At 37.2% G+C, this 16241-nt stretch overlaps 1 protein-coding gene across 1 annotated transcript in view; it reads right to left on the bottom strand.

Annotated features, from left to right (window-relative positions):
• Nucleotides 1-16241, bottom strand: part of LOC146460115 (uncharacterized) — a 457503-nt gene that overhangs the window by 394005 nt on the left and 47257 nt on the right. The gene's annotated exons all lie outside the window — the stretch shown is intronic.

Below are 16241 nucleotides of genomic sequence, written 5' to 3'. Positions count from 1 at the left end.
TTCCGTTTGGGGGTTAGTTTTCTTACGATTAAAGGTAAGGAATTCTTAGGTTTGGGGGATAGATTTCTTACGTTTGGGGATTAGTAATTCTTACGTTTGGGGGTTATATTTTTTTACGTTTTGCGATAAGGAATTCTTACGTTTGGGGCTTACAATTTTCACGTGTGAGGTTTAAGAATTCTTACCTTTAAGGGTTAGTTTTCGTTTAAGGGCTAGTAATTCTTATTTTTGGGGGTTTGATTGTTTACGTTTAAGGGTTAGTAATTCATATGTTTGGGGGTTAGTTTTCTTACGTTTGGGAGTTAGTAATTCTTACGTTTGGGGGTTAGATTTCTTACGTTTGAAGGGTTAGATTTCTTATGTTTAAGGATTAGGAATTCTTACGTTTGGGGGGTAATTTTTTTTTTACGTTTGAGAGTTAGTAATTTTTACGTTTGGGGGTTAGACTTCTTATGTCTAGGGGTTAGGAATTCTTACGTTTGGGGATTAGTTTTCTTGCGTTTGGGGGCTAGTAATTTTCACGTTCATGGGTTAGATTTTTTACCTTTGAGGGTTAAAATTCTTCTGCTTGGGGGTTAGTTTTCTTAAGTTTGGTGGTTAGTATTTCTTACGTTTTGGGGTTAGATTTTGTTACGTTTGGGGGTTAAGAATTTTTACGTTTGGGGGTTATATTTTTTTCGTTTAGGGGGTTAGTTTTCAACGTTTGGAGGTTAGTAATTCTTACGTTTGGGGGTTAGATTTCTTACATTTGGGGGTTAGGAATTCTTACGTTTGGGGTTTAACAATTCTTACGTTTGGGGGTTAGATTTTTTACGTTTGGGGGTTAGTAATTCTTACGTTTGGAGTTAAATTTCTTACCTTTAGGAGCTAGGAATTCTTACGTTTATGGGTTAGATTTTTTTTACGATTGAAGGTTAGAAATTCTTAAGTTTGAGGGTCAGTTTTCTTACGTTTGGAGGTTAGTAATTATTACGTTTGGAGGTTAGATTTCTTACCTTTAGCGGTTATGAATTCTTACGTTTGTTTTTTTTACGTTTGGGGCTTAGCAATTCTTACGTTTAAGGGTTAGATTTTTTTTACGTTTTGGGGTTAGTTTAGTTACGTTTGGGGCTTAGTAATTGTTACGTTTGGGGTTAAATTTCTTAGGTTTAGGAGTTAGGAATTCCTACGCGTGTGGGTTAGATTTTTTTACGATTGGGGGTTAGAAATTTCTAAGTTTGGGGGTTAGTTTTCTTACGTTTGGAGGTTAGATTTCTTACGATTAAAAGTTAGTTTTCTTTTGTTTGGGGGTTAGGTTTCTTACGTTTAAGGGTTAGGAATTCTTACGTTTGGGGGTTAGCTTTTTTACGTTTGGGGGTTAGGAATTCTTACGTTTGGAGGTTAGTTTTCGTTTGAGGGTTAGTAATTCTTTCGTATTGGGGTTAGTTTTCTTACGTTGTGAGGTTAGTAATTCTTACGTTTGGGGCTTAGTAATTCTTACGTTTGGGGGTTAGTTTTCTTACGTTTGAAAGTTAATAATTTTTACGTTTGGGGGTAAGATTTCATACTTCTGGGGGTTAGGAATTCTTACGTTTAGGGATTAGTTTTTTTATATTTTGGGGTTTGTAATTCTTACGTTTGGGGTTTAGATTTCTTACGTTTGGGGGTTAGAAATTCTTACGTTTGGAGGTTTGTTTTCGTTTGAGGGTTAGTAATTCTTCCGTTTTGGGGTTAGATTTTTTACGTTTGGGGGTAAGTAATTCTTACGTTTGGGAGTTAGATTTCTTACGTTTGGGGGTCACGAATACCTTTGTTTAGGGGTTAGTTTTCTTAAGTTTTAGGGTTAATAATTCTTACTTTTGGGGGTTATATTTGTTACGTTTAGGGGTTATGAATTCTTGCGTTTGGGGGCTAGTTTTTTCTATGTTTGGGGGATAGTAATTCTTACGTTTGGGGGTATGGAATACTTAGGTTTAAGGATTAGGAATTCTTACGTTTGGGGGTTAGTTTTCTTATGTTTGAGTGTTAGTAATTTTTACGTTTGGGGTTTGATTTCTTACGTCTGGGGGTTAGGAATTCTTACGTTGGAGGATTAGTTTTCTTGCGTTTGGGGCTGATAATTCTTACGTTTACTGGTTAAATTTCTTACTTTTGGGTGTTAGGAATTCTTCTGCCTGGGGGTTAGTTTTCTTAAGTTTAAGGGTTAGTATTTGTTACGTTTTGGGGTAGATTTTGTTACGTTTAGGGGTTTGAAATTTTTATGTCCGGGGGTTAGATTTTTTAAACGTTTTGGGGTTAAGAATTCTTACGTTTGTAGGTTAGATTTCTTACGTTTGGGGGTTAGGAATTTTTTAGTTTGAAGGTTAGTTTTCTAACGTTTGGAGGCTTAGTAATTCTTACGTTTGGGGGTTAGATTTCTTGCGTTTAGGGGTTAGGAATTGCTTACGTTTGGTGGTTAGATTTTTTTTACGTTTGGGGTTTGGCGATTCTTACGTTTAAAGGTTAGATTTTTTTACGTTTTGGGGTTAGTTTAGTTACGTTTGGGGCTTAGTAATTCTTACGTTTGGGGTTAAGTTTCTTACGTTTAGGAGCTAGGAATTCCTACGCGTGTGGGTTAGATTTTTTTACTATTGGGGGTTAGAAATTTCTAAGTTTGGGGGTTAGTTTTCTTACGTTTGGAGGTTAGATTTCTTACGATTAGGGGTTAGTTTTCTTTTGTTTGGGGGTTATTAACACTTACGTTTGGGGGTTAGGTTTCTTACGTTTGGGGGTTACTTTTCTTACTTTTCGGGGTTAGTTTTCTTACCTCTGGGCGTTAGTAATTCTTACGTTTGGGGGTTAGCTTTCTTACGTTTGGGGGTTAGATTTTTTATGTTTGGGGGTTAGAAATTCTTACGTTTGGAGGTTAGTTTTCGTTTGAGGGTTAGTAATTCTTCCGTTTTGGGGTTAGATTTTTTACGTTTGGGGGTAAGTAATTCTTACGTTTGGGGGTTAGATTTCTTACGTTTTGGGGTTAGTAATTCTTACGTTTAGGAGTTAGATTTCTTTCGTTTGGGGGTCACGAATACCTATGTTTAGGGATTAGTTTTCTTAAGTTTGAAAGTTAATAATTCTTACGTTTGGGGGTTATATTTGTTACGTTTAGGGGTTATGAATTCTTGCGTTTGGGGGCTAGTTTTTTTATGTTTGGGGGATAGTAATTCTTACGCTTCGGAGTAAGGAATACTTAGATTTTAAGGATTAGGAATTCTTACGTTTGGGGGTTAGTTTTCTTACGCTTGAGTGTTAGTAATTTTTACGTTTGGGGTTTGATTTCTTACGTCTGGGTGTTAGGAATTCTTACGTTTGAGGATTAGTTTTCTTGCGTTTGGGGGCTGATAATTCTTACGTTTACTAAATTTCTTACTTTTGGGTGTTAAGAATTCTTCTGCTTGGGGGTTAGTTTTCTTAAGTTTGGGGGTTAGTATTTCTTACGTTTTGGGGTAGATTTTGTTACGTTTGGGGGTTTAAAATTTTTATATCTGTGGGTTAGATTTTTTATACCTTTTGGGGTTAAGAATTCTTACATTTGTGGGTTAGTTTTCTTATGTTTGGGGGTTAGTTTTCTTACGTTTGGGGGTTAGGAATTCTTACGTTTAAGGGTTAGTTTTCTTACGTTTGAGGGTTAATAATTCTTTCGTTTGGGGGTTAGATTTCTTACCTTCGACGGTTATGAATTCTTACGTTTGAGGGTAAGTTTTCTTATGTTTGGGGGTGAGTAATTCTTACGTTTGGGGGTTAGATTTTTTTACGTTAGGCTGTTAGGAATTCGTACTTTTGGGAGTTAGTTTTTTAACGTTTGGGGGCTAGTAATTCTTACGTTTCGGGGTTAGATTTGTTACGTTTGGGGGATAGGAACTCTTACGTTTGGGGCTTAGTTTTCTTTCGTTTGGGGGTTAGGAATTCTTAAATTTGGGGATTAGTAATTCTTACGCCTGGGGGTTAGATTTCTTACGTTTGGGGGCTAGGAATTCTTACGTTTGGGGGTTAGATTTCATACGTTTAGGGGTTAGGAATTGTTTACGTTTGGTGGTTAGTTTTCCTACGTTTAAGGGTAAGGAATTTTTACGATTGGGAATTAGTTTTCTTACGTTTCGGGGTTAGTAATTCTTACACTTGGGGGATAGATTTTTTTCGTCGGGAATTCTTACGTTTGGGGGTTAGTTTTCGTTTGAGGGTTAGTAATTCTTACGTTTAGGGGTTGAATTTTTCAGGTTTGGGGGTTACAAAGTCTTACGTTTTGAGGTTAGTTTTCGTTTGAGGGTGAGTAATTCCTATGTTTGGAGGTTAGATATCTTACGTTTGTGGGTTAGTTTTCGTTTGAGGGTTAGTATTTCTTATGTTTGTGGGTTAGTTTTCGTTTGAGGGTAAGTAGTTCTTATGTTTGGGGGTTAGTTTTCGTTTGAGGGATAGTAATTCTTATGTTTGGGGGTTAGATTTCTTACGTTTGGGGTTATGAATTCTTACGTTTTCGGGGTTAGTTTTCCTATGTTTTGGGGTTAGTAATTCTTACGTTTTGGTGTTTGATTTTTTACGTTTGGGGGTGACAATTTATTCTATATAGGGGTTAGACTTCTTACGTTTTGAAGTTAGCAATTCTTACGTTTGGGGGTTAGATTTCTTACGTTTAGAGGTAAGGAATTCTTACGTTTGGGGGTAAGTTTTCTTACGTTTGGGGATCAGACTTCCTAGGTTTGGAGGTTAGGAATTTTTATGTTTTGGGGGTCAGTTTTCTTACGTTTGGGGATTAGTAATTTTTCGTTTGGGGGTTAGATTTCTTACGTTTGGAGGTTAGTAATTCTTACGTTTAAGAGTTAGTTTTCTTACGCTTGGGGGTTAGATTTCTTACGTATGGGGGTTAGGAATTCTTACGTTTGGGGGTTAGATTTCTTACGTTTGAGGATTAGAAATTCTTACGTTTAGAAGTTAGTTTTTTTAAGTTTGGGGGTTAGTATATCTCACGTTTGGGGATTAAATTTCTTACGTGTGGGGGCTAGGAATTCTTACGTTTGGGGATTAGTTTTCTTACGTTTTGGGGTTAGTATTTGTTACGTTTTTGGGTTAGATTTCTTACGTTTCGGGGTTAAAAATTCTTACGTTTAGGGGTTTGATTAATTAAGTTTGGGGGTTAGGAATTCTTACGTTCGGGGCTTAGATTTCTTACTTTTGGGGGTTAGTAATTTTTAAGTTTTGGGGGTTAGCTTTCTTTCGTTTGGGGGTGAAGAATTCTTACGTTTGGGGGTTAGTTTTACAACGTTTGGGGGTTAGTAATTCTTACAATTGGGGATTAGATTTCTTACGTTTGGGGGTTAATTTTCTTACGTTTAAAGGCTAGGAATTCCTTTTTTGGGGGCTTAGTTTTTCTACGTTTTGGGGTTTTGAATTCTAACGATTGAGGGTTAGATTTCTTACGTTTTGAGGTTAGAATATCTTATGTTTTGGGGTTAGATTTCTAACGTTTGAGGGTTGGGAATTCTTACGTTTGGGGGTTAGTTTTCTTACGTTAGGGGGTTAGGAATTCTTACCTTTAAAGAATAGATTTCTTACGTTTTGAGGTTAGAAATTCTTATGTTTGGGGGTTAGTTTTCTTACGTTTAGGGGTTAGCAATTCTTAAGTTTTGGGGTTAGTTTTTTTACGGTTGGGGGTCTGTAACTTTTACTTTTGTTTTACGTTTGGGAGTTATTTTTCTTACTTTGTGGTTAGGAATTCTTCCTTTTGGGGGTTAGATTTCTAATGTTAAAGGGTTAGGAATTCTTACGTTTGGGGGTTAGTTTTCTTACGTTATTGGGTTAGGAATTTTTAACTTTTGAGGTTAGATTTCTTACGTTTTGAGGTTAGAAATTCTTATGTTTGGGGGTTAGTTTTCTTACGTTTGGGGGTTAGGAATTCTTACGTTTGGAGGTTAGTTTTGTTACGTTTGTGGTTATTAATTCTTATCTTTAGGGGTTAGATTTCTTACGTTTAGGAGTCAGTTTTCTTACGTTTGGGGGTTAGTAATTCTTACGTTTTGGGGTTAGATTTCCTACGTTTGGGGGATAGAAACTATTACGTTTGGGGGTTAGTTTTCGTACGTTTGGGGCTTAGATTTCTTACGTTTGGGGGTTACGAATTCTTACATTTGAGGTTTAGTTTTCTTACGTTTGGGGGTTAGTAATTCTTACTTTTAAGAATGAAATTTGTTACGTTCGAGGGTTAGGATTTCTTACGTTTAGGGGTTAGCCTTCTTACGTTTAAAGGCTAAAAATTTTTATGTTCAAGGATTAGATTTCTTACGTTTGGGGGTTAGTAAATTTTACGTTTGGGGGTTAGATTTCTTACGTTTGGGGGATAGGAATTTTTACGTTTGAGGGTTAGTAATTCTTACGTTCGGGGGTTAGATTTCTTACGTTTTGGGGTTAAGATTTCCTACGTTTAAAGGTTATTCTTCTTACGTTTTGGCGTTAGGAGTTCTTACGTTTAAGGGTTAGTTTTCTTACGTTTAAAGGTTAGTAATTCTTACGTTTGGGGTTTAGATTTCTTACTTTTTGGGGTTAGGAATTCTTATGTTTGGAGGTTAGTCTTCTTACGTTTGGGGGTTAGAGATTCTTACGTTTTGGGGTTGGTTTTTTTACGGTTGGGGGTCAGTAACTTTTACGTTTGGGGGTTAGATTTCTTACGTTTGGGGGTTAGGAATTCCTATGTTTGTTGGTTAGTTTTTTTACGTTTGGGAGTTACTTTTTTTACGTTTGGGAGTTAGGAACTCTTACGTTTGGGGGTTAATTTTCTTACGTTTAGGGCCTAGGAATTCTTACTTTTGGGGGTTAGTTTTTCTGCGTTTGGGGTTATGAATTCTAATGATTGAGGGTTAGATTTCTTACGTTTTGAGGTTAGAAATTCTTATGATTTTCGGGCTAGTTTTCTTACGTTTAGGGGTTAGGAATTCTTACGTTTTGGGGTTAGTTTTTTTACGGTTGGGGGTCAGTAACTTTTACGTTTGGGGGTTAAAAATTCCTATGTTTGTTGGTTAGTTTTTTTACGTTTGGGAGTTACTTTTCTTACGTCTGGGGGTTACGAATTCTTCCGTTTGGGGGTTAGATTTCTAACGTTTAAGGGTTAGGAATTCTTACGTTTGGGGATTAGTTTTCTTACGTTAGGGGGTTAGGAATTCTTACCTTTGAGGGTAAGATTTGTTACGTTTTGAGGTTAGAAATTCTTATGTTTGGGGGATAGTTTTCTTACGTTTGGGGTTAGGAATTCTTACGTCTTAGGGTTAGTTTTTTTAACGGTTGGGGGTCAGTAACTTTTACGTTTGGGGGTTAGATTTCTTACGTTTGGGGGTTAGGAATTCCTATGTTTGTTTGTTAGTTTTGCTACGTTTGGGTTTAGTAATTCTTATCTTTATTGGTTAGATTTCTTACGTTGGGAGGTTAGTAATTTTTACGTTTAGGAGTTAGTTTCCATACGTTTGGGGGTAAGTAATTCTTACGTTTTGGGGTTAGATTTCTTACGTTTGGGGGTTAGTTTTCGTACGTTTGGGGCTTAGATTTCTTACGTTTGGGGGCTACAAATTCTTACTTTTGGGGTTTACTCTTCTTAAGTGTGGGGGTTAGGAATTTTTCCGTTTGGGGGTTAGTTTTCTTACGTTTGAGGGTTAGTAATTCTTACGTTTGGGGGTTAGATTTCTTACGTTTGGGTGTTATATATTCTTACGTATGGAGGTTAGTTTTCTTATTATTTGGGGTTAGTATTTCTCACGTTTGGGGGTTAGATTTTTTACGTTTGGAAGTTAGGATTTTTTACGTTTGTGGGTTAGTTTTCTTACGTTTGGGGGTTAGTAATTATCACGTTTAGGGGTAGATTTCGTACGTTTTGAGATTAGGAATTCTTAAGTTTGGGGGATAGATTTCTAATGTTTAGGGGTTAGGAATTCTTACGTTTGGGTGTTAGTAATTCTTACGTTTGAGGGTTAGTTTTCTTACGTTTGGGAGTTAGTAACTTTTACGTTAGGGGGTTAGGAATTCTTACGTTTTGGGGTTAGTTTTCTTACGTTATGGAGTTAGTAACTTTTATGTTTGGGGGTTAGGAATTCTTACGTTTCGAAGTTAGATTTAGGGGTTAGAAATTCTTACGTATGGGGGTTAGTTTTCTTACGTTGTGGGGTTAGTAATTCTTACGTTTGCAGGTTAGATTTCTTACGATTGAGGATTAGGAATTCTTACTTTTAAAAGTTAGTTTTCTTACGTTTGAAAGTAAGTAATTTTTACGTTTGGGGTTGAGATTTCTTACTTCTGGGGGTTAGGAATTCTTAGGTTCGGGGATTAGTTTTTTTGCGTTTGGGGGTTAGTAATTCTTACGTTTGGGGTTTAGATTTCTTACGTTTGGAGGTTAGGAATTCTTCTCTTTGGGGGTTAGTTTTCTTACGTTTTGGGGTTACATTTTGTTATGCTTAGGGGTTAGGAATGCTTACGTTTGGTGGTTAGTTTATTTTTAACGGTTAGTAATTCTTGCGCTTGGGGGTTAGATTTTTTACGTTTGAGGGTTAGTAATTCTTACGTTTGGGGGCTAGATTTCTTGCGTTTGGGGGTTAGTTTTATTTCTTTTGGTGGTTAGTAATTATAACGTTTGGGGGTTAGATTTCTCACGTTTGGGGGTTAGTCATTCTTACGTTTGGGGGTTAGTTTTCTTTCGTTTGGTGGTTAGTAATTCTTACGTTTGGGGGTTAGTTTTCTCACGTTTGGGGGTTAGCAATTCTTACGTTTGGAGGTTAGCTTTCTTTCGTTTTGCGGTTAGTTTTTCTTACGTTTGGAGGTTAGATTTCTCATGCTTGGGGGTTAAGAATTCTTACGTTTGGTGGTTAGATTTTTTACGTTTGGGGGTTAGGAATTCTTACGTTTGGGGGTTATTTTTCTTACGATTAAAGGTTAGGAGTTGTTACGTTTGGGGGTTAGATTTCTTACGTTAGGGGGCTAGTAATTCTTACGTTTGGGGGTTAGATTTCTTACGTTTTGGAGTTATTAATTCTTACGTTTGGGGGTTAGATTTCTTAAGTTTGGGGGTTAGGTGTTTTCACGTTTCGGGGTTAGATTTCTTACGTTTGAAGGGTTAGATTTCTTACGTTTAAGGATTAGTTATTCTTACGTTTGGGGGTTAGTTTTCTTACGTTTGAGTGTTAGTAATTTTTACGTTTGGGGGCTAGATTTCTTACGTCTGGGGTTTAGAAATTCTTGCGTTTAGGGATTAGTTTTTTTGCGTTTGGGGGCTGGCAATTCTTACGTTTAGGGGTTAGATATCTTACCTTTGGGGGTTGGGAATTCTTCTGTTTGGAGGTTACTTTTCTTAAGTTTGGGGGTTAGTATTTCTTACGTTTTAGGGTTAGATTTTGTTACGTTTGGGGGTTAGAAATTTTTACGTTAGGGGTTTAGATTTCTTACCTTTTGGGGTTAAAAATTCTCACGTTTAGAGGTTAGTTTTCATACGTTTGAGGGTTAGATTTCTTTCGTTTGGGGGGTTAGCTTTCAACGTTTGGAGGTTAGTAATTTTTACGTTTGGGGGTTAGGAATTCTTATGTTTGGGGGTTAGATTTTTTATGTTTGGAGGTTAGGAATTCTTTTGTTTGGGGGCTAGTTTACGTACGTTTGGGGGTTAGTGATTCTTAAGTCTGGGGTTAAATTTGTTACGTTTAGGAGCTAGGAATTCTTACGTTTGTGGGTTAGATTTTTTTACGATTGGGGGTTTGAAATTCTTAAGTTTGGGGGTCACTTTACGTTTTGAGGTTAGTAATTCTTACGTTTAGCGGTTAGTTTTCTTTTGTTTGGAGGTTATTAACACTTACGTTTGGGGGTTAGATTTCTTACTTTTACCGGTTAGGAATTTTTAGGTTTGGGGGTTACTTTTCTTTTGTTTGAGCGTTAGTAATTTTTACGGTTAGGGGTTAGATTTCTTACGTGTGGAGGTTAAGAATTCTTACGTTTGGGGGTTAGATTTTTTATGTTTGGGGGTTAGAAATTCTTACGTTTGGGGGTTAGTAATTCTTACGTTTGGGGGTTAGATTTCTTACGTTTAGGGGTAATGAATTTTTTCCTTTTGGGGTTAGTTTTGTTATGTTTGGGGGATAGTAATTCTTACGTTTCGGGGTTAGATTTCTTACGTTCGGGGGTTAAGAATTCTTAGGTTTAAGGATTAGGAATTCTTACGTTTGGGGGTTAGTTTTCTAGTGTTTATAATTTTTACGTTTGGGGGTTTGATTTCTTACGTCTGGGGGTTAGGAATTCTTACGTTTGAGGATTAGTTTTCTTGGGTTTGAAGGCTGGTCATTATTACGTTTGGGGGTTAGCAATTCTTCTGCTTGGGGGACGTTTTGGGGAAGATTTTTTTACGTTTTGGGGTTTGAAATTTTTATGTTTAGGGGTTTGATTTCTGACGTTGTGGGGTTAAGAATTCTTACGCTTGGGGGTTAGTTTTCTTTCGTTTTGGATTTCTAAACACTTACGTTTGGGGGTTATATTTCTTACTTTTGGGGGTTAGGAATTCTTACCTTTGGGGGTTGGTTTTCTTACGTTTGGGGGTTAGGAATTTATACGTTTGGGGTAAGATTTCTTACGTTTGGGGGCTAGCATTTCTCACGTTTAAGGGTTAGTTTTCTGAAAATTGAGGGTTAATAATTCTTACGTTTGGGGTTAGATTTCTTACGTTTTTGTGGTTATGAATTCTTACGTTTGGGGGTTAGTAATTTTTACGTTTGGGGGTTAGATTTCTTACCTTTGGGGGTTAGGAATTCTCACGTTTGGGAGTTAGTTTTTTAACGTTCGGGGGTTCGTAATTCTTACGTTTTGGGGTAAATTTCTTACGTTTGGGGGTTAGGAATTCTTACGTTTGGGGGTTAGTTTTCTTTCGTTTGGGGGTTAGGAATTCTTAAATTTGGGGTTAAGTTTCGTTATGTTTGGGGGTTAGTAATTCTTACGTTTGGGGGTTAGATTTGTTACGGTAGGAGGTTAGGAATTCTTACGTTCGGGGGTTAGTAATTCTTAAGTTTAGGAGTTAGATTTCTTACCTTTGGGGGTTACGAATTCCTATGTTTAGGGGTTAGTTTTTTTATGTTTGGGGGATAGTAATTCTTACGTTTGGGGGTTAGATTTCTTACGTTCGGGGGTTAGGAATTCTTAGGTTTAAGGATTAGGAATTCTTACGTTTGGGGGTTAGTTTTTTTATGTTTGAGTGTGAGTAATTTTTACGTTTGGGGGTTTGATTTCTTACGTCTGGGGGTTAGGAATTCTGACGTTTAAGGATTAGTTTTCTTGCGTTTGGGGGCTGGTAATTCTCACGTTTGGGGGTTAGATTTCTTACTTTTGGGGGTTAGGAATTCGTCTGCTTGGGGGTTAGTTTTCTTAAGTTTGGGGGTTAGTATTTGTTTCGTTTTGGGGTAGATTTTGTTACGTTTGGGGGTTTGAAATGTTTATGTCTGGGGCTAGATTTCTTACGTTTTGGGGTTAAGAATTCTTACGTTTGTGGGTTCTTAGCACTTACGTTTGTTGGTTAGGAATTCTTACGTTTGGGGGTTAGTTTTCTTTCGTTTGGGGGCTAGGAATTCTTAAATTTGGGGGTTAGCTTTCTTACGTCAGTAAGATTTCTTACGTTAGGGGGTTAGGAATTCTTACGTTTGGGAGTTACTTTTTTAACGTTTGGTGGTTAGTAATTTCATTTACAATTTTAGTAATTCTTACGTTTCGGTGTTAGATTTCTTACGCTTTGGGGTTAGTTTTCCTACGTTTAAGGGTTAGATTTCGTACGTTAGGGGGTTAGGAGTTCTTACGTTTGGGTGTTAGTTTTTTAACGTTTGGTGGTTAGTAATTCCATTTACACTTTTAGTAATTCTTACGTGTCGGGGTTAGATTTCTTACGTTTGGGGGTTAGTTTTCTTTCGATTGGGGGTTAGGAATTCTTAAATTTGGGGGGCAGTTTTCTAACGTTTAAGGGTTTGTAATTCTTACGTTTGGGGGTTAGTTTTCTTACGTTTGGGTGTTAGTAATTCTTACCTTTGGGGGTTAGTTTTCGTTTGAGGGTTAGTAATTCTTATGTTTGGGGGTTAGATTTTTAACGTTTGGGGGTTAGTTTTTGTTTGAGGGATAGTAATTCTTATGTTTGGGGGTTAGATTTGTTACGTTTGGGGGTTATATTTCTTATCTTTTGGGGTTAGTAATTCTTACGTTTGGGTGTTAGATTTCTTACGTTTGGAGGTTAGGAATTGTTACGTTTGTGGGTTAGTTGTTTTACGTTTGGGGGTTACAAATTATTATGTTTAGGGGTTAGATTTTTACGTTTTGAGGTTAGGAATTCTTACGATTGCGGGTTAGATTTCTTACGTTTAGAGGTAAGGAATACTTACGTTTGGGGGTGAGTTTTCTTACGTTTGGGTGTAAGTAGTTCTTACGTTTGGGGGTTAGACTTCCTAGGTTTGGGGGTTAGGAATTCTTATGTTTTGGGGGTTAGTTTTCGTACGTTCGGGGGTTAGTAATTGTTACCTTTGGGGGTTAGTTTTCGTCTGTTTGCTGGTTAGTAATTCTTATGTTTGGGGGTTAGTTTTCTCACGTTTGGAGGTTAGAAATTCTTACGTTTGTGGCTTAGTTTTCTTACGTTTGAGGGTTAGAAATTATTACGTTTGGGGGTTAGATTTCTTACGTTTTGATGTTAGGAATTTTTACGTTTGGGGGTTAGATTTCTTACGCTTAGAGGTAAGGAATTCTTATGTTTTGGGGGTTAGTTTTCTTACGTGTGGGGGCTAGTAACTCTTACGTTTGGGGGTTAGGATTTGTTATGTTTTGGGGGTTAGTTTTCTTACGTTTGGGGGTTAGTAATTCTTACGTTTAGGGGTTAGATTTCTTACGTTTGGTGATTAGAAATTCTTACGTTTGAAGGTTAGACTTCTTTCGTTTAAGGACTAGGAATTCTTACGTTTGGGGGTTTGTTTTCTTACGTTTGTGGGTTAGTAATTCTTAGGTTTAGGGGTTAGATTTCTTATGTTTGGGGGTTAGGAATTCTTACGTGTGGGGGTTAGATTTCTTAAGTTTGTTGATTAGTAATTTTTACGTTTAGGCGTTAGATTTGTTACGTCTGGGGGTTAGGAATTCTTACGTTTGGGGGTTAAATTGCCTACGTTTGGGGATTAGGAATTCTTATGTTTGGGGGTTAGTTTTCTTACCTTTGAGGGTTAGTATTTATTAGGTTTTGTGGTTAGATTTTTTACGTTTAGGTGTTAGATTTCTTACGTTTGGGGGTTAGTTTTCTTACGTTTTGGGGCTAGTAATTCTTAAGTTTGGGGGTTAGCTTTCTTTCGTTTGGGGTTTAGCAATTCTTACGTTTGTGGGTTAGATTTCTTACGTTTGGGAGTTACTTTTCTTTCGTTTGGGGGTTAGTAACTCTTACGTTCGGGGTTAGGAATTTTTACGTTTATTGGTTACTTTTCTTACGTTTGGGGGTTAGTGTTCTTACGTTTTGGCGTTATTTATTCTTACGTTTGGGGGTTAGATTCTTTACGTTTTGGGATTGGGAATTCTTACGTTTTGGGGGTTAGATTTTTTTACCTTTGGGTGTTAAGAATTGTTACGTTTGGGGGTTATATTTTTTACGTTTGGGGGTTTGCAATTCTTACCTTTGGCTGTTAGATTTGTTACGTTTAGGGGTTACTAATTCTTTCTTTTAGGGGTTAGATTTTTTACGTTTAGAGGTTATAAATTCATACGTTTGGGGGTAGTTTTCTTACGTTTGGGGGTTAGTTTTCTTACGTTTGGGGGTTAGTTATTCTTACGTTTAGGGGTTAGTTTTTTTACTTTTGCGGGTTAGTAGCTCTTACGCTTGGGGGTTAGATTTCTTACGTTTGGGGGTTAGTTTTCTTATGTTTAGGGGTTAGTAATTCTTATGTTTGGGGGTTAGTTTTCTTACGTTTAGGGGTTAGTTTTCTTACGTTTGGGGGTTAGTAATTCTTACGTGCCGTGGCTAGATTTCTTACGTTTGGGGGTTAGTAATTCACATTTTTGGGTGTTAGATTTCTTACGTTTGGGGGTTAGGAATTGGTATGTTTGGGGGTTAATTTTCTTACTTTTGGGGGTTAATAATTCTTACGTTTGGGGGTTAGACTTCCTAGGTTTGGATGTTAGTTTTTTTACATTCGAGGGTTAGGAATTGTTACGTTTGGGTGTTAGTTTTCTTACCTTTGGTTGTTAGTAATTCTTTCCTTTTGCGGTTAGATTTCTTATGTTTTTGTGTTAGGATTTCTTACGTTTGGGGGTTAGTAATTCTTACGTTTGGGGGTTAGAAATTCTTACGAAAAAATTGAGAAATTATTGATGACGAGATTTATGATGTCCAATTTTAAGACTATTCCACTCCGTGTGTTTTTAAGTGGGTAATTAAACAGTTACTGTTAACCTTTTAACTCAGCTGTGTTGACATTTCTCACTGATTGACAGCTTGACATTTAAAACTAAACGCGTTGTTCAAACATCTCCGACAAGAAATCTTTTTAACATGTTTTAAAAAGAGGCGTAAGAAAGGCCAATGCAAAATCAAAAAACGTTTAAGTAAAAAAAATGAAATCAAAATCAAAAGACCTTTAAACAACCATATCAACACAAAACCCAGTGGGGAAAGTATTTCAAGAGGCGTAAGAAGGCCCAATACAAAATCAAAAAAACCTTTAAAGAATATAGCAACCACATCGACACAAAACCCAGTTGGAGAACTTTATAAGCCTTCCTTCCAATGTGGACTCTAAGGTGTGCTGCTTGACTAAAACAGTTGCCACACTGTTTGCGTTCATAAGGCTTCTCTCCAGTTCCTCCAGTATGGCCTCTTAAATGAACCCTCAGTTTTCCTGCTTCACTAACACCCTTGCCACACTGTTTGCATTCATAAGGTTTCTCTCCAATATGGACTCTTTCATACATTCTTAGGCTCCATGCTACACTAAAACACTTGCCACACTGTTTGGACTCCACTATGGACTCTCTTATGTCTCCTTAGAGTTCCTGCTACATTGAAACACTTGCCTCACTGTTTGCATTTATGATGTTTCCCTCCAATATGGACTCTTGTAAGTCTCCTTAGATTGCCTGCCTGTCTTTGATGCGTGAATAACCCTCTGAAAACAAATTAATAAAAAGTACTTTTGGACTACAGTCAAATACCAATAAGGACACAACTCGCGACAAGATGTCAGTTCAGTTTAAGGGAATAAATGGACCAAAAGTGAACTACACTACTGTCAACTCTCTTTATTGCGAACACCCTCGGGACTGGGAGTTAGTGTCCTTAATAGCAACAGTCCGTAATAGGGGGAGTTTATTTCAGTGAAACGTACGCAATTTATTTTTGAAGGGGATTTAGCTGCTGTCCGTACTATTGGGGTGTCTGTTATAGCGAGGTGTCCGCAAGGCGAGAGTTGACTGTAAATCGTAGCGAATTCTTGCTGAACAAACAAAAAGTGATGAGTGAAAAGCTCTAAAGTTCGGTTACGGTACCGCTCCAAGCCCCTTCAATAACATCGTTCACCAAACAATGAGTAATGAAAAGGATAACCAGACGAGGTGTCACTTACAAAGTGAGCATTGCTATTAATCAAGCATTTATCAATGACAGAAATGTATCAATAACTAAGAATTCTGTGGCCTATACAGTGTTCTTTGGTGTTGACGATTCTTCATCGATGTTATTCATTATTCACTGATAAGAGTCAGGCACAGGAAATATTTCAAGTTCTTTGAAAAATTACAGATTTCCTGTGGTGGTCATTCACCGAATATGATAGGGGATAGACAAAGAACCTGGGAGCAAGTGTCAAGGCTCTTGCAACTTGAAAAGCAGTCCACTTTCGCTGACGTCAGCCAAGTTTCAAAGCAAATGTTTGTTTCAGTTCTATCATTTCTGTTTTGGGCTCACACCTTCAAACTAGTGAATATACAGTGACAGGATTAGCGCGGTCAACGCAACATCGTTAGTGCGCTTTTTGTGGATGCGGAATTTGTAGGATTTGGTGGTAGCAGCTTGATCCCCACCTCATAACTCAGCTGGATTGAAACAAAACTGTCAATGTTGCATTTTGTCACTGAAGATTGAAACATTAACTCTGAGGACAGATTTGTTTTCAAACAGCAGATAAAACTATAAATAACCAAAGATTAGTGAGTGTCGGCTGCATGATATCCTCAAAAGGGGAGTGAAATTAAGTTTCTTAAACGGTTTTTGGAAGGGG

Source organism: Pavona decussata, unplaced genomic scaffold (assembly GCF_977016875.1).
Source record: "Pavona decussata unplaced genomic scaffold, jaPavDecu1.1 SCAFFOLD_214, whole genome shotgun sequence".
Lineage (NCBI taxonomy): Eukaryota > Metazoa > Cnidaria > Anthozoa > Scleractinia > Agariciidae > Pavona > Pavona decussata.
This window is presented reverse-complemented; position numbering and strand designations above follow the sequence as displayed.